This window comes from Pararge aegeria, chromosome 22 (assembly GCF_905163445.1).
Source record: "Pararge aegeria chromosome 22, ilParAegt1.1, whole genome shotgun sequence".
Lineage (NCBI taxonomy): Eukaryota > Metazoa > Arthropoda > Insecta > Lepidoptera > Nymphalidae > Pararge > Pararge aegeria.
The window spans coordinates 12,508,138-12,529,664 of NC_053201.1; the positions used below are offsets into that span (position 1 = coordinate 12,508,138).

Here is a 21,527-nt window from a genome sequence, read left to right on the forward strand (position 1 = left end):
ATTTAAATGATATAGAAATTAAAATATTATTTAATAACCAAAACAACCTACGTACCAAAATCATCACCATAATTTTATGTTCATTACCATCCCACTACAGGGCATGGATATCCTCTGTGAATGATCGCTACTGACAAAAGGACAAACGGAGCATTTTTTCGGTAACATTAATTTACCCTATGCCCAAATTTTTTTTATAACGCTATCTCGCCAGATGGCTGTTGAAAAAACCGCAAAAAATCACAAAGGACTCCCAGAGATCTTTGCTTTTGTTCTAATCTACTCATATATGCTTAACTGGTCCGCAATCTAGGAAGCATGGTGCTCTCCATTTACGGTGCTTAATGCCATACGGAGCGGACATGAGAAACGAGACCTTGCGCCTGATTATGGCGAGAAATGCGCACATACGCCATTTACGGTGCGAATGGCTAAATCGATGTTATAATCACGGCTCGTGGACGTGATAATGACAGCTTTTGTTTACTTCGTTTCATTTTATTGCAAAAAAAATCCGTAAAATAGGGCCGTAAAAAAAATCCGTAGGGCCGTAAAAAAAATCTTTGCAAATTTATTTCAAGTAGGCCTAAAATAAGCACTTTTGAAACGTCAAGACTGTCTGTATGTAGTGAATGTACCACCAGTTCGGAAGGCAGATTCTACCAAGAAGCTCAGTAATTGCCCTTTTCCAACTTCATTTTACAATTTAACAATATTTTTTCTAAATATTGGATAGAAGCAATACTTTGCGGAAATCCATAATATATTATGAAAATTAAGCTTAATTTGCTATACTCCGCGAACAGCAGCAGAATCTGTATGGTGTAATTTATAATTACTTCAATCCGTATACTCCGCACAAAACAGATCCTCGGCAATGTTCCCTCTACGCACGTTTTGCTCCGAAACCGGAGCATCCTCAGGAGATGTTGACTTTACAATGAATATTGTTAAGACTTAATTTATCTTGTGTGCTATAAAAGCGGAGCAGCGTGCTAGCCTACCCCTAAATATTTATAACTCGATCTGGAGATTTTCTTCATTTTGTATCATCTACATACCCAGTGCATACCCTCTATGCACGCCACTGGGGGCACGGGACCTCCCACAAGAAAGGGGTTGAGGCCGTAGCCCCGTGCGGATTGAGGGACTTCACACACCTTTGAGAACATTATGGAGCACTCTCAGGCATGCGGGTTTCCTCACGATGGTTGTTTTCCTTCACGGTTGAAGCAAGTGCTGTGTTAATTCCTTAAAACGCACATCTTAATATATATAAATCTCCTGTCACGATGTTTGTCCGCGATGGACTCCTAAACTACTGAACCGATTTAAAATTAAATGGACACACCGTGAGCAGTGTGGTCCGACTTAAGAGATTGGGTAGCTTAGATCTTTAATAATAGTCGCAATTTTATTTTATTGCAAATTTTCTGTCTATAATTAATTGACAGTCACATGTTATATATATATACTACTATACTCATTTAAGGCTTAGCGATACTGAATACTTTAAAAACAAAATCAAACGCAGACGAAGTCGCGGGCAACAGCTAGTAGCTTATAAAAGAGAGAGGTAGGATGGAGTGGGGCGTGCTGGGATTTGAACTCGGCCCCCCGAAAGTGAAGCCGAAGTCCTATTCACTACACTATCATGTTATACAAGCATATACTACTTTAATCAAATAAAAAAAAAAGAAAGATGTACTTACCAATTATTGCAACATGACACCGCAGAGAAGTCTGTAACAAAAAAGAAATTTGTTATTCACTTTTCAATCATATTAGTACCCCACTGCAGGCCACTGGTTCCTTGTACAGAGAGAGAGAGAGAGAGAGAGAGAGAGAGAGAGAGAGAGAGAGAGAGAGAGAGAGAGAGAGATGCAAAGATTACTGCACTCCAATGTATGTTTGCGGGTCATACTAGCGTCATTAGCGGCACTCGACATTGCGCCAATCACAAGATGCGTGCGTTCGAGCAAGTTTTGTGATTGGTCGCACGCAGGACGCATAATTGAACGCTGTTAAGTACGTTAGTTTGACTAGGCCTTCGAAATACATATTCGAACATGCTTACTACGTGACCACCGAGGACTCAAATATTAAATCACCATTTTTATCAACTAGTGGCTGAAAAATTGCATAAAACGGCAAAAATCCTCCTTTAATACGAGTTGTATATAAATTTTAGGGTATGCAGTGCTTTTGTGCATATATGAAGTGCACGCCACATTTATCAACCCATTACAAGACCACTACACGAGTCTCTTCTCATAATGAGAAGGAAAATGTACGCTGAGCCCAACACGCTGGTCAGGTGCGGACTGGTAGACTTAACTTTTGGTAGTCAAAAGAATTACCGTGCCAGCATTTGTTACTATCAACAACAATAACTAACAAACTGAATATTGGATAGAAGCAGGCGTTACTTTGTGGAGATCCATAATGTATTATGAAAATTAAGCTTAATTTGTTATACTCCGCGAACAGCAGGAGAATCTGTGTGGTGTAATTTATTATTTCTTCAATTCGTATACCCCACACCTAACAGATCCTCGGCAAAAAATTCACAATAGGTATATGTTAACTTTTAACAATTATTAATTGTTAAGTCAACATCTCCTGATGTTATGCGGCGGTACAAAATCAACAGATTTGACGTGGGTGCTCTAACGAGCCTTCTCTCTCAACCGACCACGGAAGGTTTCAGGTCTGTTGTTGAGATATTTGTGCATAGGCAGCAATAAAAGATTGTATTTGTTACATTTCCCTTATATTAATATAATTATTAGGTTTTTTGTTTACTAGTTACTTAAGGGATGATGGGGCTGGCATATCCGTGTTGGATAAAAGTCCCAAATAAATAAAGATTAAAAAAAATAAAAAAAAAACATCTCCTGAGGTTTCGGAGCGAAACGTGCGTAGATGGTACATTGCCGAGGATTTGTTTGGTGTTGAGTGTACGGATTGAAGAAATTATAAACTACACCATACAGATTCTCCTGCTGTTCGCGGAGTATAGCAAATTAAGCTTAATTTTCATAACAAACTGAAGTTAATAAGCGTTCAAGACGAGCCCTGGTCTAAAAAAGATTCCGTAGCAAACTAAGCTGGGTAACCTTTTTGTTGTCACCATCTCAAAAACATTTGTCACTTAACAAAGGAAGGTCAAAGTTTTACCCAACCTGCCTGTTTCGCCAAATACCATCATTATCAGCTACAAGTCATTCGGCCTTAAACGAGATCCCGACTGTGGATATGGCTGCTTTCACTTATTTTGCTTATCTTTATAAGGTGAGGCTCAAACTATAGACTTGCGAACTTTCATTCATTATAGACGTCTACAAATTTCTTGTCTGAGATCATAAATTGTTATATTTGATTCGACGCATATTATTGAACTCTTATCGGGGTTTTGATAAGGGCGTGAAAATAGTTGTACTTACTATGAAGCCAACCAACACTTGCACGTGGCGTGCACTTTATACACGCACAAAAGCACTACCTACCTTATTTTTTTTTTATATAATACGTATGGTTTCTTACCGTACTTACGTATTGGCTTTGTTCATTCAATGCCATATTTCAAACTTTTTTGACTGGACTAAGCATGAGCCCGGCCAAAAACTCTTTGACTGACGCCGCCGATCGACCAATCCGCACTGGGCCACGTGAGTACGTGGTGGACTACGGCCTTAACCCTTCTCATTGTGGTAGATACACCTGCTGTACTGGGCCGGTACTGGGTTGATATGATGATTATGACGGAGCCGGATCATAACGACCCAGAATTTTGATTTACTAATTAATGACAAAGATATTATCGTCAAGTGCTTAATGTTATTGTTTACACCAAGTTTTAGTCAAAGTCAAAGTCAAAAAAAATCTTTATTCAACTAGCCCACTTGTTATTCAGGTGGCACTTTTGATGTGTACATAAGAATTACACGGTAGTGAGATGATGGCGATAACCACATTCGTAAACTTAAAACTAAAGCTACGAGGGTTCCAAACGCGTCCTGGTCTAAGAAGAAGCCCACAACAAATTTAGCTGGGTGTTTTTTTTTGTTATCACCATCTCACTATGTCATTTAAAATTATTAGAAGAGACACCTGGTTAGTTAAATGTGACTCAGCCAAAATTTGCCGTTGTGACGGCAGATCAGAATACAGTTGCCAAATAAGTTGAGTAAGAGTCGAATCTTAATATCGTGAATCGAATTTCAATTACATTTCATCACTAGCGTAACAGTCCACTGCTGGACAAAAGGCCTCTCCTAAGGGGAGGGTTTACATGTACATAAGTAGCCACACGTTTTTTTAAATTTTGTACTGTCGGTAATTCCGATAATAGCATTATGCCGACAGTAGTACTTCGCAGTGGCGTGCATCTAGAGGGTATGCACAGGGTATGCAGATGATATAAAATGAAGAAAATCTCCAGTACGAGTTATAAATACTTAAGGGTAGGCTTTTTATAACTCTTACAATGGCCTATCCTTAAGTTTTTATAACTCGTACTGGAGATTCTCTTCATTTTATATCATCTGCATACCTTGTGCATACCCTCTATGCACGCCACTGAGTAGTAGTAGTAGAAATGCTGATATATTCGAAACTTCGTTTACAATTATAATTCCTATACTGTTTATTTATTTATATCCTAAGTATGCTTGCAGCTAAACGTATACAAAGTTTACAAAATACTATTTAATTTGTCTGAATATAATTTAGGAACTTTGCTAAACTTATATTAAATATGTCAATTTGTTGGTGTTGAGCAATCATATTATTATGAAACTGTTACTACTTATACTGCGATACCCTAGTACCACAGTATAAAGAAATATATTTTTAAATTTTGGACTATAGCCCATGACATTGCACATACAAACAAACAGCGCGATATGCAAAACACGATGACCTTACGTTTCGGAGGTCGGTAAACACCACAAAGGAAATACTTACGCCTTATTTGTAACAGTAATTACGTTGAAGTAGGTTAAATAAGTAAAAAAAAAATGCTTTTACGATTAGTTTAATTTGGGCACGCCCGCCATTAGAGGAAATCGAAAGTTTGCTATTTTATCTTATTGGTAGAAGAAGACAAAGTCGTCTGAAACCCATATCTTACTCATTAGAAATACTAGATAAATATTTTCAAACATATAACATTCATTCATTTTATCTTTTTATTTTAATTGCATTTAATTTAATTTTGTAAACTTTTTAATTGATCCTACAATGTTATTTTTTTATGGGTAAAGCCTGAATGAAATAAATGGTTATTATTATTCAGTCATTATTGTATGCAGTGCATTGTGCCCAAAAACAGTCAAAACGCCCCACGCACTTCTCTTTCACACCCGCGGAACGACTAGCTCTCAAACTTTTCGCATTTTCCCCATTTTATAGTAAACGTTTTGAACATTAGAGGTAAAATAGTTACTGTCAACTGCTAAATGGAATGCAGTGACTAATCGCCTGTTCTAGAAACACTACTAATGTAGAACCACTACTGAAGGAGTGGTTTTTGATTCTTCAATATTAGTCGTGTACGGCTTCGGCATGTTCTTAATTCAGTGAATTTTGTAGTTTTTTTTTTGTTTTATATAAATAGGATGCAATCACATTTGTCAGCGTATAATCTATATATATATAATGAAAATGGTGTTCCTTTGAGGCTCAATCACGCTTAAACCACTGATCGTATCGACATGAAACTACCACCATTCGATGCGAAATTTTTCCTAGATGGTTTATAGCTATTTATTTTTCGAATTCTAACGTTCCTTCATTTTTTTATTGCTGTTTTACTTTTATGAACATTTATCCCGCTAATAAAAACGTTTTCTCTTGATTCTTTTGTTTTCATGGATTTCATCGGAGTTTACTGAACGGATAATGTTCTTTTACATTCAGCTAAGAATCTACTCACGGTAGTGGAGAACGGTTGGACCAATTGGGCTTTTTTTTTATCTTCAGAATTGTCAGGAGAAAGTTTTGTATGTAAGAAAATATTAAAAAAGCCCGATAAAAAGTTAAAAATTTCGATGATAATCGAAGAATTCCCATCTATATAGTCACTCACCACGAAATCTCGGGAACCATAAGACTTAGAAACGTGAAACTTGGTAGGAATATTACTTTTGCTATGTAGAGGTCAGCTATGAATAGATTTTAAGAAATTCATTCCCCAAAGGGGATTGCGGGGGCGTTAACAATGAACAATTCCCGTTTTTAAACTATAGCTTCTATAGACTTCAAATTTGGTAGGAATCTTCTGTAAGAGGTGTAGAAATAGGCTATGAACGAATTTTACGATAGCTCACCCCACAGGGGGTTGCGGGGGTGGGTATTAACAATTAATATTTTTAATTTTCCAGCTAAAGCTCCTACAAGCTCCAAATTTTGTAGGAATTTTCTATAAGTGATGTAAAAATGATTTATGAACAAATTTTACGATATCCCACCCCAAAGAAGATTGCGGGGGCGTTAACAATGAAAATTTTCAATTTCGAAGCGATAGCTCCTATAGACTCCAAATTTAGTGAGAGTGTTCTATATGTAATATAAAAATGATCTTCGAGCGGATTTTACAATGAATCACCTCCAATAAGGTTCGCGGGGGTGGGTGTTAACAATAAAAAATTTCAATTTCGAAATATAGCTTCTAAAAATTCTAAATATGGTAGGAATCTTTTATTATTCACATAAAGAACATCTCAAAATGGATTTCATTAAAGTCTACTTCCGACAGGAATTGCGGGGGTGGGTGTTAAAATCTAAAATTTTTATTTCTAACCTGTAACTTCTACAGACTCAACAATCGTCTTTTTGGAAGCGGAGAAAAAGTCATTGAGAGGTTCTACTATCCAATCAACGGACTAAGAATTTTACATTCATTTTACTTTTGCAGACTACATAACCGACGAATTCTTTTATTGCGGGATCGCGGAAATGTAACAGATTAAAATGAATGCATTTTCCAAGCACATGAGATGTGGAAAAGAAATTTAGTTACTTATTCCAATAGAATTCATAAAAAACATGCACAATTAATTTTCTATAAAAAATTGATGTCACGGAGAAAATTTTAGTTAACAGAAAATTCGGCGCACTTGAACCTAGACAGATTTCAACTTCACATATGAGACTTGCAATGACTTTAACTTAAACTTTCAATGCTCATTTCAAATTTTTTTCTTCATGTCAATTATTATTAATTTTTGGAAGAAAGGCACGGAAATGTTATAATGATTGCACATTGAAAGTTACAATGAATATTAGTGAGAAAAATCACCTGGATGAAAGATACAGGCTAAATCGATGGAATTTGGAATTTGAGTAAGTCTAAACAATATCGATGCTTACAGTTCTATCCGCGGGGCCTATTTATGTTCATACAAAAATAAAAAAAGGAGAATAATAAAAATATGAAAAAAATAAATAAAAATGAAACATAAAATGTAATTTATTTCCTTTTTCAATTCGCCCAGCGAAGCGGGCGGGAAACGGCTAGTGAATATATATATATTTATGAATAAATATGGTAGACTTCCAGACCTAATATTATATGCATAAAATTAAAAAATTACGTGAAATAAACAATCCCGGGAAAACTAATTCACACGACTGAAGTCTCGGAAAAAGGCTAGTTATAAATAGAGTAATACGTACGTTTCTGAAGGATAATAGGCATTCTTGCAAGCGGTTATCATTTGCGGCAGCAAAAATTTCACCTTACCTTCAAGTTCAAGATGGCGGAAGCTACCTACCTCTTATCACCACTGCACTTTGATAAAGTAAAACCGGTTCAGAATTTTAGTCATCCCATACGAGTGGTTTCTGCGCAATATTGATGTGGCCTCTTACATTTGTCAAGTGAAAACTACTACGCACCGCACACAGATTATAGGTAGTAAGTTAGCCTAAATCGTCACGCTCTGAGATGACATGCTCGATCGGATGAACTCGGGACCGAGTGTTCTTGCTCTGTTTAGCGAGAAAGATACAGTCAGTCAGTTTAGTATATTGAATTCATACCTAATAATTTTCTTTGTTTATTTAATAGTCATTATGTATTGGTAAATAATAATTATTTGGCTTACATTTTGAGGTTATTTGTGAAGTTAGCGGTTTTCCACTTCTGCCGTTCGGTCTTTAAGTCACTAATATCTGTATCTAACTTAACAAAACTGTAACGAGTCGAATTCTGTACACGGGACTGGGTTCCCGAGACGGTCATTTACGATTGTCAATGTTAACGTGATTGAAAGTTTCAAATAATGTGTGGAACAGATATATTAATAGCCCACACCTCTTTTATATCTGTACTTAAAAAATAGATATACTAAACACATCGATATCTAGCCTAACAGTATGCATATTGCGTAGCTTGTGTTATGGGTACTAAAATGACAGATGAATATTTATAATATACAGATAAACACCCAGATTCTGAAGAACATTCATGTTCATCACACAAACATTTTCCATTTGTGGGAATCGAACCCACAGCTTTGGACACAGAAAGCAGGGTCGCTGCCCACTGCGCCAATCGGCCTTCAAACTTAATAACGTAGGTTTGAATATTAGGCAATACCTACAACTTATTAAGGAAGGTTGTAGAATGTGTATCAGAACACTGTATACTGCGTACTGCGTATTTGTTTTTCCTACTGTCTAATGTTTTATGAAAGTTTTTTTTTTCATTATCCTTTTCAACCCATTGCTGTGTGTTTGTGAGTGTTTATTATCAGTAGTATTTGATAAAATCGCTAAAACCCACCAACCCACAAAGGAGCCGCATGGAGGGCCTAAGTCCTTAGAAGCGGCTTGTGCCGAGCAGTGTCATTAATAGGCTAAAGATGCTGATAGATCATTAATTGATGATGCGGCGACCGTGAGATGCGCGAGTCTGACCTACTTGACCACATCTGGCTATACAAACTCTATAGGTATGTAATCCACTTAAATTCGAAGCGATAAGAATGTGTTAACTCCATAACTCAGTCAATCGCACCTCACCCAATATTCCAAGTAATATATGTATATATAAGTATCCTTTTCATCACAGAGGTACATTCCTATTATAAATTCCCCTGAAATAGGAGTCTTCATAGTTATAAGGGGAGACTAATAAAAATATGTAAAATATCACAAAAATCTTGATTCATTCCCATTTATTTATAGTTCTAGAATCATGTATTCTCATAAACTTTTAAGTGTATTTCATAAGATGTGATTCTCTACAAAAATGAAATGGGTAAGAAATCTGTTAGGCAGCTGAAGTTATGTAGGTATCTATATCTCTTGAAAGGCTTGAAACTTACACAAACCATCGGATTTTAAGCCTTTTTTAACTGTGTTACCTTCATATCAGTTTTTTGTCTCCGTATCCATATTCACATCAATGCAAAAATGTGTTTTTGGTTATTCTGCTAACAAACAGCAAGCAAAAAGAGTACCTTGAGGATTTACGTGCTTTTTTATAGATACATAGCCAAAGATAATAATGGCTACATTTGATCCTGCTAAAAAGTAGGATACCTGTGTCAAAAATCTAAATAACCTGGTAGTTTGTGATAATCACAGAGAGATTAGTTTCCCGGATTATAAATACAGTCATCAAAATTTTCAAAACATTGGTTTTCTTCTGGGACTTATAGGTGTCGGTAATCACAAACCCATTCACATAAAAAAAACACAGTAAATTTCCAAACTCCGGGCTACTAAGAATTTCTTGATAGAAAACCCCTATAATTTTCAAAGCGTCGAACCCTATAACATTTGGTAAACAAGTGACTGACTTGACTGCTTCTAGGGCACCGTCTGCGGCACATTCGCGACTGTCTGCATGCCGAGATCAAGGCGCGTAGGCATAGCTCTCGCTTCGTCAGTTTGTATGAAGTTGAAATACTTTATGTACACATAATAGTACCGTGCCTAGGCGCGAAGTAAACAACGCGAATATCTTGAATGCCAGCTGGTACTGATTTTTTATGCAGAATAAACTAAAAATCTATATAAAAACCTCCTGCTTACTGACTAAATAAAAAAGTATATATGTCTAGTATAGCTCGCGTTGGACGCTAGCTCTATGTCATTATGAAGATGTAACGTTAGTAAATGTTTACTTTTGTTCTTAGGCACTTGTTACTGAATGTTTTGTGTTACTACTTGTTACTTACACGTTTAGTTAAGTAGCGTGCCGTCAAAATACGTGTTAACTTAACTCTTATGTCGAAACAGTGAACTACATAATTACAAGCTCATTCATGATGCGTTGGACTGTTTTTCCGGTTCTGTCGTCCATGCCTTCTTTCTTGTCCCCCTTATGAGGAATGATGAATGAAAGAATACCTACACATTTGTTGTAAACACGTCACGAGATTCTAACTCGCGCTATTGCAGTCTTAGCCAATGAGGGGCATATATAAAAACTTCCAAAGTTGAATGATTGGACATCGGTCCCTGAGTATAGTACCAGCTCGGAGAAAGGTCTTTTTGATACTCAGAGGATTTTTTGTAGGGTGGGGCGTAACGAAGCTTCCGTACGAATCTGTTCACCTTTTAAGAATATCTAACAACTGAAATCTCGTCACAGAGTGCAACGCCCTTTTTTTTTTCTTATCTGTGACAAACATTTGATAACAGCCACTGAGACAACTGAAGCTCGGGGAGATAACGTTCATTCATTGGGCAACGCGGGATATTGTGAGAAAACTTATCATAGTTTCTCAGTTATTACAAAATGCTAAATTCATAATTAACTCTGATTTTTCTAAGTTATGTTATGATATGTTATGAGTTAGAGATATGTTATGAGTTCGAATCACAGCACGCACCCCTAACCTTCTAAGTTATGCGAGTTTTAAACAATTCAAATATCACTTGCTTTAACGGTGAAGGTAAAAGTTCTCAATAATGTTCTCAAAGAAGGAAGCGGTGACAGCACAGTGGGTTTCTACCTGGGACTTCGACTTCACTTTCGGAGGGAGGCGAGTTCAAATCACAGCACGTACCCCTAACCGTCTAAGTTAAACAATGCTTTTTAAACAATTCAAATATCACTTGCTTCAACGGTGAAGGAAAAATCCGTGAGGAAACCTGCATGCTCGAGAGTTCTCCATAATGTTCTCAAAGGTGTGTGGAGTTCACGAATCTGCACTGGGACAGCGTGGTGGACTATGTCCTTAACCCCCTCCTCGTCGTGGGAGGAGACCCGTGCCCTGTAGTGGGCCGGTAATGGGTTGATATGATGAATACACTTTTATTCTAGACTCTTTTTTTTGTTATGATGCAGTCTAACCGATTAGGGCTAAAAGTTGTATTAAAACCATACCTCTAATATACATACATCAAATCGCTTTGAAGCACTTTGTCGCTAGTTGCTAACTAGCCACGGCTAAAGAAAATTCTGCCATTATAAATTTCCAAATTGGGGCGATTTACCATACCGGGGATGGAACATGGAATCCTCTCGCTCTTAGGATCACAGCACTACTGAGTGCACCAGGGAAATCGTCTAGTCTAAACCCCCCATACTCCCGGTCCAAACGTCAAGTTAACCTGAACACTGAGCCTCACACAAGGCTTCCTTAAGTCGACGTTCATTCAGTAGGTGAAGTCCCATTTAAACTTCATGATCTTCAAGAGCCTATCAGAGTGAACTGCTGGACTAAAGGACTGGAGGACTGGAGAAATTACGCTGCCATCTGTTCTCCGTTATGTTCCCCTGGTAGTACGACACCCTCGTGAAGAGGTGTGGTGGTGACAACTAGGTATATTCTGATCCGCCCACTTCACACGCCACAAAAGTTACACACAAATTACACAAAAATGTTTAATATAGTGTACATTGTTCTACTAGTCGAGCACTTTCATTTGATACCTACCCATATTGATTGATGGGATCCGCCATTTTGGACCGATTTTCATAAAACAACGCTTAGAACACTCCCGACTAATGCATCTTTCAAATACAAAAAAATAAATCAAAATCGGTTTATCAGTGCGGTAAATACGATGTCACAGACAGACACACATCCAGACACTTGTATCACCCCGTCGTATGTGAGTCGGGGTTTAATAACGTTCGCAAACAATATAAAGGTTATAAGGTAAGGTAAAGTGATAAGACAAATTGGCATGCACTCCATAACATAACTAACAGGTAAACAAGTGGGTGTAACATTAACACGTACTTACAAACATGCAGACAAAGATCTCATTCATTCGTTTAAACACTTCCTGCTCCCAGTTAAGTAATGGATAAATATTTATTTATTACAATTTTATGTTAACTTATTATCCTTATACGTATTATATAATGTTGACATATATGCATACATGATGTATTTCATCAGCATCGGCCTTTGAGATGGACCGAGATTGATTCCGGCACGCGTCTTTTAACTCTTTGGAGTTGTGTGCGATTTTAGCAATTTGATATCACATGCTTCAAGGGTGAAGGTAAACATCGTGAGGAAACCTGCATGTTTGAGTGTTTTCCATAATGATCTCAAAGGTGTGCTTAGTGTCCCAATCCGCAAACCCAGCTGTGGGCTGGTAATGGGGACATTGTCTTCTTCTCATGCAAAAAAAAGGTTTAACCCAAAATGTCATTAAAACCGAAACCGACAGCTCAAAGTGCATTTGAACATGCTTACTTTTATATTATCGCATTTTAGTGTTCTCCTAATCTTTGAAGTCCAAGTTGAATATGGTTTGCCACATTAACGTAACCTGGTAGTTTTATGCTCTGGAACCCTCTCTTCAAATTCAAATTCAAATATTTATTTGCGTGATTGCAGGTTAACAAATTTGATCTAATGATAAAAAAAACCTTAATTATAAAATAATTTTTCCATTTTGTACACATGCCAGAAAATTAAGATATCAAAACTGTGAAATTAAATAATATAAAGTAAACCAAAATATACCTAAAACTAGAAACACAATAATTTAAACCTTTAATTTTAGATATTCGTCTACTGAATAAAACTGACGAAGCATAAGCCATTAAATAATTTTTATCTTAAATGTAGGCAGAGGTATGTCAGTTAAAGTTTTTGGTAATTTGTTATAAATTGTTATTGCAATACAATAAACATTTATTTTATATAAAGTGAGGGTTTCTTCTATATGAGATGTGCCCAGCAGTGGGACATTATATTGCTATGGACGATGATGTTATGATGATGCATAGTTTTCAAACCTGCAGGAATACTCAACCCAAAATCTATCTGTTTCAATGACTAATACAAAAAATTATCATCGATTGTTCCCCTATTCAGTAACACAATGGCATCATTAAACAATCGACAATAAGGGCGTAATAATGATTTTTACATTAACAAAATGCGAACGTCATCCAATATGATTGTTTCCAATCATACGGTCTGCGCTGGCCCTTATTTACTGTAGGGTTGCCAGTTTCAAAACATTCACAAGCAGGTAATAAAGAGTATGATGTTGGAAAAGTTTATTTATTTAATTTTAGTACTTTTATTTATCTTTATCTATTTTTAAACCGTGAACTTTTACAGAATGGGGCTGTTATTTCCTTCGTGTGGAAAAAATTACGTAGTGACAACCAAAGCAACAGTTGTGTTTACAATTATTACGTCATGTGATGTTAAACGTGCCGCAAAGCATTTTAGCGTTCCCGTGCAATTGTTTTGAATTTCGGAGAATTTTTGAACTTTTTGACGTAGGCGATGATATTTTTTGGGCGTGTTAAGTTCGCCGTGCGCTTGGCTAGCGTGATAGACTCAGCCTGGGAGGATGAAGACCCTTGCCCAGTAGGGGGCCAGTATAATAGGTTGATTGCGACTAGATTGACTAGATTGCTAGTTTCATAGACAGTCGCATGCCACAATATGTTTCACATCAAAAAAGGACTATTTAAGTATTCATTTATGGCCTGGCCTGTGTTATACTAGATGGAGGACTTTTTTATAAGTAGTATTTGCCGGACCAAGCCGATGACTTAACTGATGGTATGCGGAAACTTCAGCCTATAAACAGGGCTACACTTCTGTGTCCATAAACCTGAGGCGTAGGCGATCAGTCTCATTGGCCTGTTACTACATCGGAAACCACGTCCTTTATTCCAGAAAACCGCAATGCTGCTAGATGACAGCAATGCTGTTTGGCGGCAGAAAGAAACATGGCGGCTGTACTTCCCCGGATGAGCTCACACTGTCACAAAAAGCTATGGCATATCTATGCTAGGAAATTTTAAATATTTAAGTCTAATTGCGTGTAATTGCTAGTACATAATAATATGTATTTGCACAATCTTATTTGACGGTCAACGTTTTTTTTACATTAATTTACTAATAATAAATTCCGAGGTCTTATTAGTCCACTTACAATAAGAAGACTAATTTTATGATTACCTTTTAAAACTTTACACAGTTTTTTATAGCTCGTGTCCTATTAAATATGAATAATAAAACAGTATTAGCGAATGAGTTATGAATATGCGAAGAGTTGTTTTGGTGATTACTTGAAGACATCACAAAAAGTTATGTATACAAAAATCTAACTCTCAAAGATTGCCTGCCAACGGTTAATAAGCGAATTAGTCAAGGCATTACGGCTGTGATAAAGGGACGGTTTCTGCCATTTATGCTTGACTTGAAATTGTTTTTTATGCTTGACCTCATCTGATCGTTAGTAGGAAAACATAGCCTAGAAAACAGTACCACTTCGCAGGACAGGTAAGGTACACGTCCTGCGGCCATCAACCTGAGCCGAAGTTTCCAAGCTTCACGTGCCTGTAATTACACCGGCAACACCCTTGAAACCGGAACACAACAATGCTGCTTATGGTTATCTTAATATATATAAATCTCCTGTCACGATGTTTGTCCGCGATGGACTCCTAAACTACTTAACCGATTTTAAATTAAATTGGCACACCGTGAGCAGTCTGGTCCAACTTAAGAGATAGCATAGCTAAGATCTTTAATTATAGTCGCAATTTCATTTTATTGCAAATTATTTGTCTATAATTAATTGACAGTCACATGTTATATGTATATACAACTATACTCATTTAAGGCTTAGCGATACTGAATACTTTAAAAACAAAATCAAACGCAGACAAAGTCGCGGGCAACAGCTAGTATAATATGTATTTCTGAAGATAAAATGGGAAATTCAAAAAGAGGTCTTATAGGACAGGTTACCCGATTTTGATCCGACTACAAGACCTGTCCAAGGTAACGGTTTTTTAATGACTAAAAACAATTACTTAAGAATGTTCTAATCTATTATTCTGCATAAAAGTTTTATTTATAAAAGGAAGATAATGTTCTAAATGCTGATTAAATCTTGGAGCAAAAATGAGGCACAGAACGATTGTCGTGAAGTGGTTAATTAAAATAAAATTTGAATATGACCCTTTTAGTTATTCCATCCATATTAAAGAACTTGTTCCATCTAAATAAATAAAATAAAAAACTTCTTTATTCAAATGCTTTTAAATTGTTAATTCATATTTTAAAACTAAAGCTCGCAGGATTCCAAACGCAATTTATATCATAATGATAGTTTTAACTAACAAGTAACAAGTAACAGTCATCAAACCAAAGCCACCGACATCAGTCGACCCGGGGCTTTGTTGTCGGCGGCTTCTAGTTATAAATTAGGACTATTTTTCGGTAGCATGATAACAGCAACTTCCAAAATGGCCGCAATTGAGGGTAAACTGTCGGCGCGAAATAGCAGTTATTGACATTAAGTCACTTACTCAATAACCTATAACAGTCCACTGCTGGCTAAAGGCCTCTCCCGAGGGTTGGCCCATGATCACCACGTTGGGCAGATGCGTTGGGGATCATCATTATATTATGATCTGCCGTCACCATAAAGCAATACTCACTTATTTCACGGTGTAAGTTCACGGTGTTTAAGAAAATAAAATGAATGAGTTACAAGTGGCAACCCTATACGCAAACAGTGTGTCCGTCAAGTGGCGGTTTCCCGTCGCGCGTCAGTGATCCTAGAACTGAATGACGATTGTTGTGTTGTGTAATCCGATATTGATTTAAGGTCAATGCCACTAATCTAATAGGGCTGCCACTATCGATACTAATATTATAAGTGCCAAAATCTCTTTGGTGTTTATTAATTTGTTTTTAATATATTTATAGTGATATTGTTTCTGTTTACAGTAAATAAGCAAAATAGTTTGTGTTGAAGTTCAAGCTTATGAAAAATAAATTTTAGCATAGAGGATTACGTTTTCCGGAAACGTAACCCTGGTACTTTTTCCGCATAAAAATAAGATAATAATATAAAATACAAATAATCTATGGCCATCTCTAGGATTCAAGCTATATATATATATATATATATGCGAAAATTTCATCAAAATCGGTGCAATAGTTGAGCCGAAAACAGGTAACAAAAAAAATTAATAAACAAATAGACACACTTTCGCATTTACAATAGTAGTATGGATTTTATAGGCGCCACACATTACATGCAAAGTGATTTGTCAATCGATATTCTGCAATGCGTATTAATAAAATTATTAAATGGAAGCTTTTAAGTCTTAAGTGTTGTTACAAAATTATTACAGCTTTGTGAAAAAGAAAGGTTTGTATGCAGGTGCAATTTATAATGCATTGAAAATGACGGCCAACTGGCGCAGTGGGCAGCGACCCTGCTTTCTGAGTCCATAGCCGTGGGTTCGATTCCCACAACTGGAACATGTTTGTGTGATGAACATGAATGTTTTTCAGTGTCTGGGTTTTTATCTGTATATGATAAGTATTTATGTAAATTCATAAAAATATTCATCAGTCATGTTAGTACCCATAACACAAGCTACGCTTACTTTGGGGCTAGATGGCGATGTGTGTATTGTCGTAGTATATTTATTTATTTAAAATGTAGTCTTTTTATGCTTGTTTTAGATCGTATGTGATGTTATATTGGTCTTGTATGCCTAGGATACTCCTTAGATGAGGCGTTATTTATTAAGGTATTGTCTTGCTCGACGTTGGTGAAAACGCTAACGTTTAACGGCAAACGTCCCATGCAGTGGTAAGGTTTCTAGTGGTCGGAGCGGATGCGTGAAGAGGCTCCAGACGCGCATCCCCGCTCAGGCGTAGACGAGTGGGAAGAAGATGGCGGCTACTTGCCTTTCGCCAGCTTCTCTTGGGAGGCAGGTAGCTATTGGGCTAACTACCCGTCACTGCACAAGCCTCTCTACGTTCTGAGGGGGGTTTTAGCTGTCCTGATCCCCTCCTCGATAGCGCGGGAGCCCCAACAATCGGTTGGGGTGGGTGGTAGATATCCGAGAGGTATACAACGGGTTCCCCGGGTGTCTAACAAAGTCTGCAGGATTCCAACAAGAGGGACATGCCGTGGTGGTTTTTAGTTTAGTTATGCCCCTTTAGAGGGAGGAGTCCTACATAAAATCCGTTCTGCCCAAGGGTCTGAGGTACAAATAAAGCTTTTCCACCACGCCAAAAAAAAAAGGTTCCTAGTAAGGTCTCACTATTATGGTTCCTAAATAAAGCGTCCGGCAAGTACCGCTAGGAACGCTAGGGATACTAGGAATTAGCAATGGCCGCAGCTGCGTATTGCACTGGTGGGAAAAAACACAACAACTGAAAGATTTTGTTGATAAAAATTGCCAACGACGTCGTTAACGTCATAAGCAAATTTGAAATTAGTTAGTCCTTATTCCATAGCTAAAGACGACTGATATTGGAATTGATAACGAAGTATTAGCATCTGATAGTTTGAAACCACAAAATACTTTTTATACGCAGATATTTTCGAAGTTTAAGCGCTACAAAATTTTGTTTCTATAGACGTGACGTGACGATAGCCGATCTCTAGATTTTGCAGTTATACCTATGTATTGAAAATAAATACCAATCTCTCATCAAAAATAAAAGTAAAAAATGATTATGCAGGATTCCAAGAAGAGGGACATGCCGTGGTGGTTTTTAGTTTAGATATGCCCCTTTAGAGGGAGGAGTCCTACATAAAATCCGTTCTGCCCAAGGGTCGGAGGTAGCAATAAAGCTTTTCCACCACGCCAAAAAAAAAAGGTTCGTAGTAAGGTCTCACTATTATGGTTCCTAAATAAAGCGTCCGGCAAGTACCGCTAGGAACGCTAGGGATACTAGAAATTAGCAATGGCCGCAGCTGCGTATTGCACTGGTGGGAAAAAACACAACAACTCAAAGGTTTTGTTGATATAAATTGCCAACGACGTCGTTAACGTCATAAGCAAATTTGAAATTAGTTAGTCCTTATTCCATAGCTCGTAATCCTAATCGTGGAACTTGGAACTCCCTACAAAAGACCTATGTCCAGCAGTGGACGTCTATCGGTTGATGTGATGATGATGATTCCATAGCTAAAGATGACTGATATTGGAATTGATAACGAAGTATTAGCAACTGATAGTTTGAAACCACAAAATACTTTTTATACGCGGTTATTTTCGAAGTTCAAGCGCTACAAAATTTTGTTTCTATAGACGTAACGTGACGATAGCTGATCTCTAGATTTTGCAGTTATACCTATGTATTGAAAGTAAATACCAATCTCTCATCAAAAATAAGTAAAAAATGTTTTTATAATATATTAATCATATTTCATTTGATAAATACAATATTTTATTCTTTGTTACTTTCACCATGCCTCTTGCAGTCCAGGGATAAATTCTGGTGGAATAAAAAAAAAAGCGAAGAGTTGTAACGGTACTAGTACCGGTTAGCATTTTGCCTTCAAGGACTTCAACGTACTTCTAACGTTGTTAAATCGATACGTGTATTAGGGGTATGAGCAGATTGCAGACATCGGTTGCATAATATTGATTTTAATAACCTACATTGACTTAATATTTTTACCGGATTATGACGTCAGATAGAGAGATAGAGCCACGATAGTCTAGTGGTTATTACTTCGATCTCCCTTCCCTTCATAAACCATAACAAAAAATTTATTTGCAATATGAATAATTGCCGAGGATCTGTTTGGTGTGGATTATACGGACTTAAGTAATTATAAATTACACCATACAGATTCTCCTGCTGTTCGCCGAGTATAGCAAATTAAGCTTAATTCTCATAATATATTATGGATTTCCGCAAAGTATCGCCTGCTTCTATCCTAATTCAATTTCATTTAGCACAGCTACATTTGTATGATAATATGCTCAAAGCCTTATCGTTTTGTTATTGATTTTACTAACGCTGTAAGTTGTAGAGCCTTAAGGCGGGTACGACATAAATAATTGCGCACCCGAAATACAACCACAACCGGAATTGAAGCCGGCACATTCCAGTTGTATGTCTTGTGCTTACTATTTCGCCATAAAGGTTATTTATTTTTATCATTAGTTAAGAAGTAGTACTATTAGTACGCAGTGGCGTGCATAGAGGGTATGCACAGGGCATGCATTTGGTCAGTGGCGTGCACAGAGGGTATGCACAGGGTTCATACCCTGTGCATACCCTCTGATGATGATATGATGATGATGATAAAAGATAAAGAAAATCTCCAGTACGAGTTATACATACTTAAGAGTAGGCTTATTATAACTCTTACAATGCCTATCCTTAAGTTTTTTATAGGCTTCTATGCACGCCACTGCATATGATATAAAATAGAGAAAATTTCCAGTAAGAGTTATAAATAACTTAAGTATAGGCATTGTAAGAGTTATAGAAAGCCTACCGTTGAGTATTTATAACTGGTACGGGCGTTTTTCTTCATTTTATATCATCTGCATACCTTGTCCATACCCTCTATGCACGCTACTGTTAGTACGTACGTAGTATTTATTACTAGTTTTAACAACCTCACTGGCGCAACGGTGAGCGCTGTGAATTTAAGTAGGAGGTGCCGGGTTCGATTCCCGACGGGCAATTTAGGAATTTATAATTTCTGAATTGTCACTGGTCTGGTCTGGTAGGAGGCTTTGGCCGTGGCTAGACGACAAACGACGACGACGTGACAAAGACGTGCCGCTAAGTGATTTAGTGTTCCAGTGCGATGTCGCGTAGAAACCGATTAGGGAATACCATACTAACAGGTTAGCCCGCTACCATCTTAGACTGCATCATCCAGCCAGGTGAGATTGCAGTCAAGGGCTAACTTGTAGAGAAATAAAAAAACTCACTGTGCTGGAGCCGTGTCCATTGGAGTCGTGGTTGACGCGGAGTGCGCACTAATTTTTTTTCAGAGGCTGGATGTTTATCTGTATATTATAAGTACGTGTGTACGTACGTACTTTATTTGACACCACAGAAACTTTTAATTATGACATTAAAATATTAAACTTAAGGTTTGTACAAGGCGGTCTTATCGCTAAAGAGAGATATCCTCCAGACAAGCTTTAGGCTAGGGAGATATTGAAATATAGACAATGTTTACTATGACGGCCGACTGGCGCAGTGGGCAGCGACCCTGCTTTCTGAGTCCAAGGCCGTGGGTTCGATTCCTACAACTGGAAAATGTTTTTGTGATGAACATAAATGTTTTTCAGTTTCTAGGTGTTTATCTGTATATTATAAGCATTTACGTGTAATATATTCATAAAGATATCCATCAGCTATCTTAACTCATAACACAAGCTACGCTTACTTTGGGGATCTAGCCCTAAAGTAAGCCGATGTGTGTAGTGTCGTAGGATATTTAATATTTATTATTATTACAGCTACAGTTCGTATTATGGCAATTATTTTAAACTCGTATTCGGTTTCCACGTATCATCGTACCGGAATGATTCAACGCTTGGGCCGAAGACCCCACCAGAGCAAATGAAGGAAAACTGAAAAATAATAATTTTCCAGATTGCCTCCGCCGGGATCGAACCTGAGACCTACCACTTACAAGACCACGTCACTCACCGCTGAGTTAAAATGATAAGAGATATAATATATTTGGACATGTCTAAATGAACAACCTATAGCAGAGCATACATCTCTAATTGCACCCACCATAACAGTGTCCAAGAGCAAATAATATAAACACACCGTACTATTGTGAAAGTGTATGTTTGTTTGCGCCGACCGCGTGACCCCGATGACCTTCGGGCCCACCGTTTACTAAATACTAAATACTTAGAGTTACGACAAACGTGCGACATGACGCTATACATGAGGCAGACGCTGGGCATTTTTGAAGCAGCTTTTTGAGCCTGCGCTCGACTATTGCCACTTCAGCTCCGCGATTCGCTGAGCTATGTCGGTATATGTAGTTCTCCTATGGATCTCCTCATTTCTGATTTGATCACGTAGAGATACTCGTAGTATAGGTCTCGCCATCGCCCGCTGAGTGACTCTGAGCCTTCTTATGAGGCCCATAGTTAGCGACCACGTCTCAGATCCGTAAGTCATCACTGGCAACACGCATTGTTCGAAGACTTCAGGCACTGAGGGATTTTGGACGAGAAGATGTTACGAAGTTTTCCGAACGCTGCCCATCCGAGCCTATTCGGCGGTTTCTCTCTCTTAGTTCAAATTGGACCTACCAAACTG

The 21,527-nt window shown here is 37.5% G+C and overlaps 1 protein-coding gene across 1 annotated transcript in view; it reads right to left on the reverse strand.

Annotated features, from left to right (window-relative positions):
* Nucleotides 1–21,527, reverse strand: part of LOC120633659 (inverted formin-2) — a 142,780-nt gene that overhangs the window by 56,319 nt on the left and 64,934 nt on the right. Inside the window, exon 3 of the mRNA XM_039903961.1 lies at nucleotides 1,713–1,743. The gene's annotated coding sequence lies outside the window, so the exon portion shown is untranslated. The remainder of the gene's footprint in view (nucleotides 1–1,712; nucleotides 1,744–21,527) is intronic.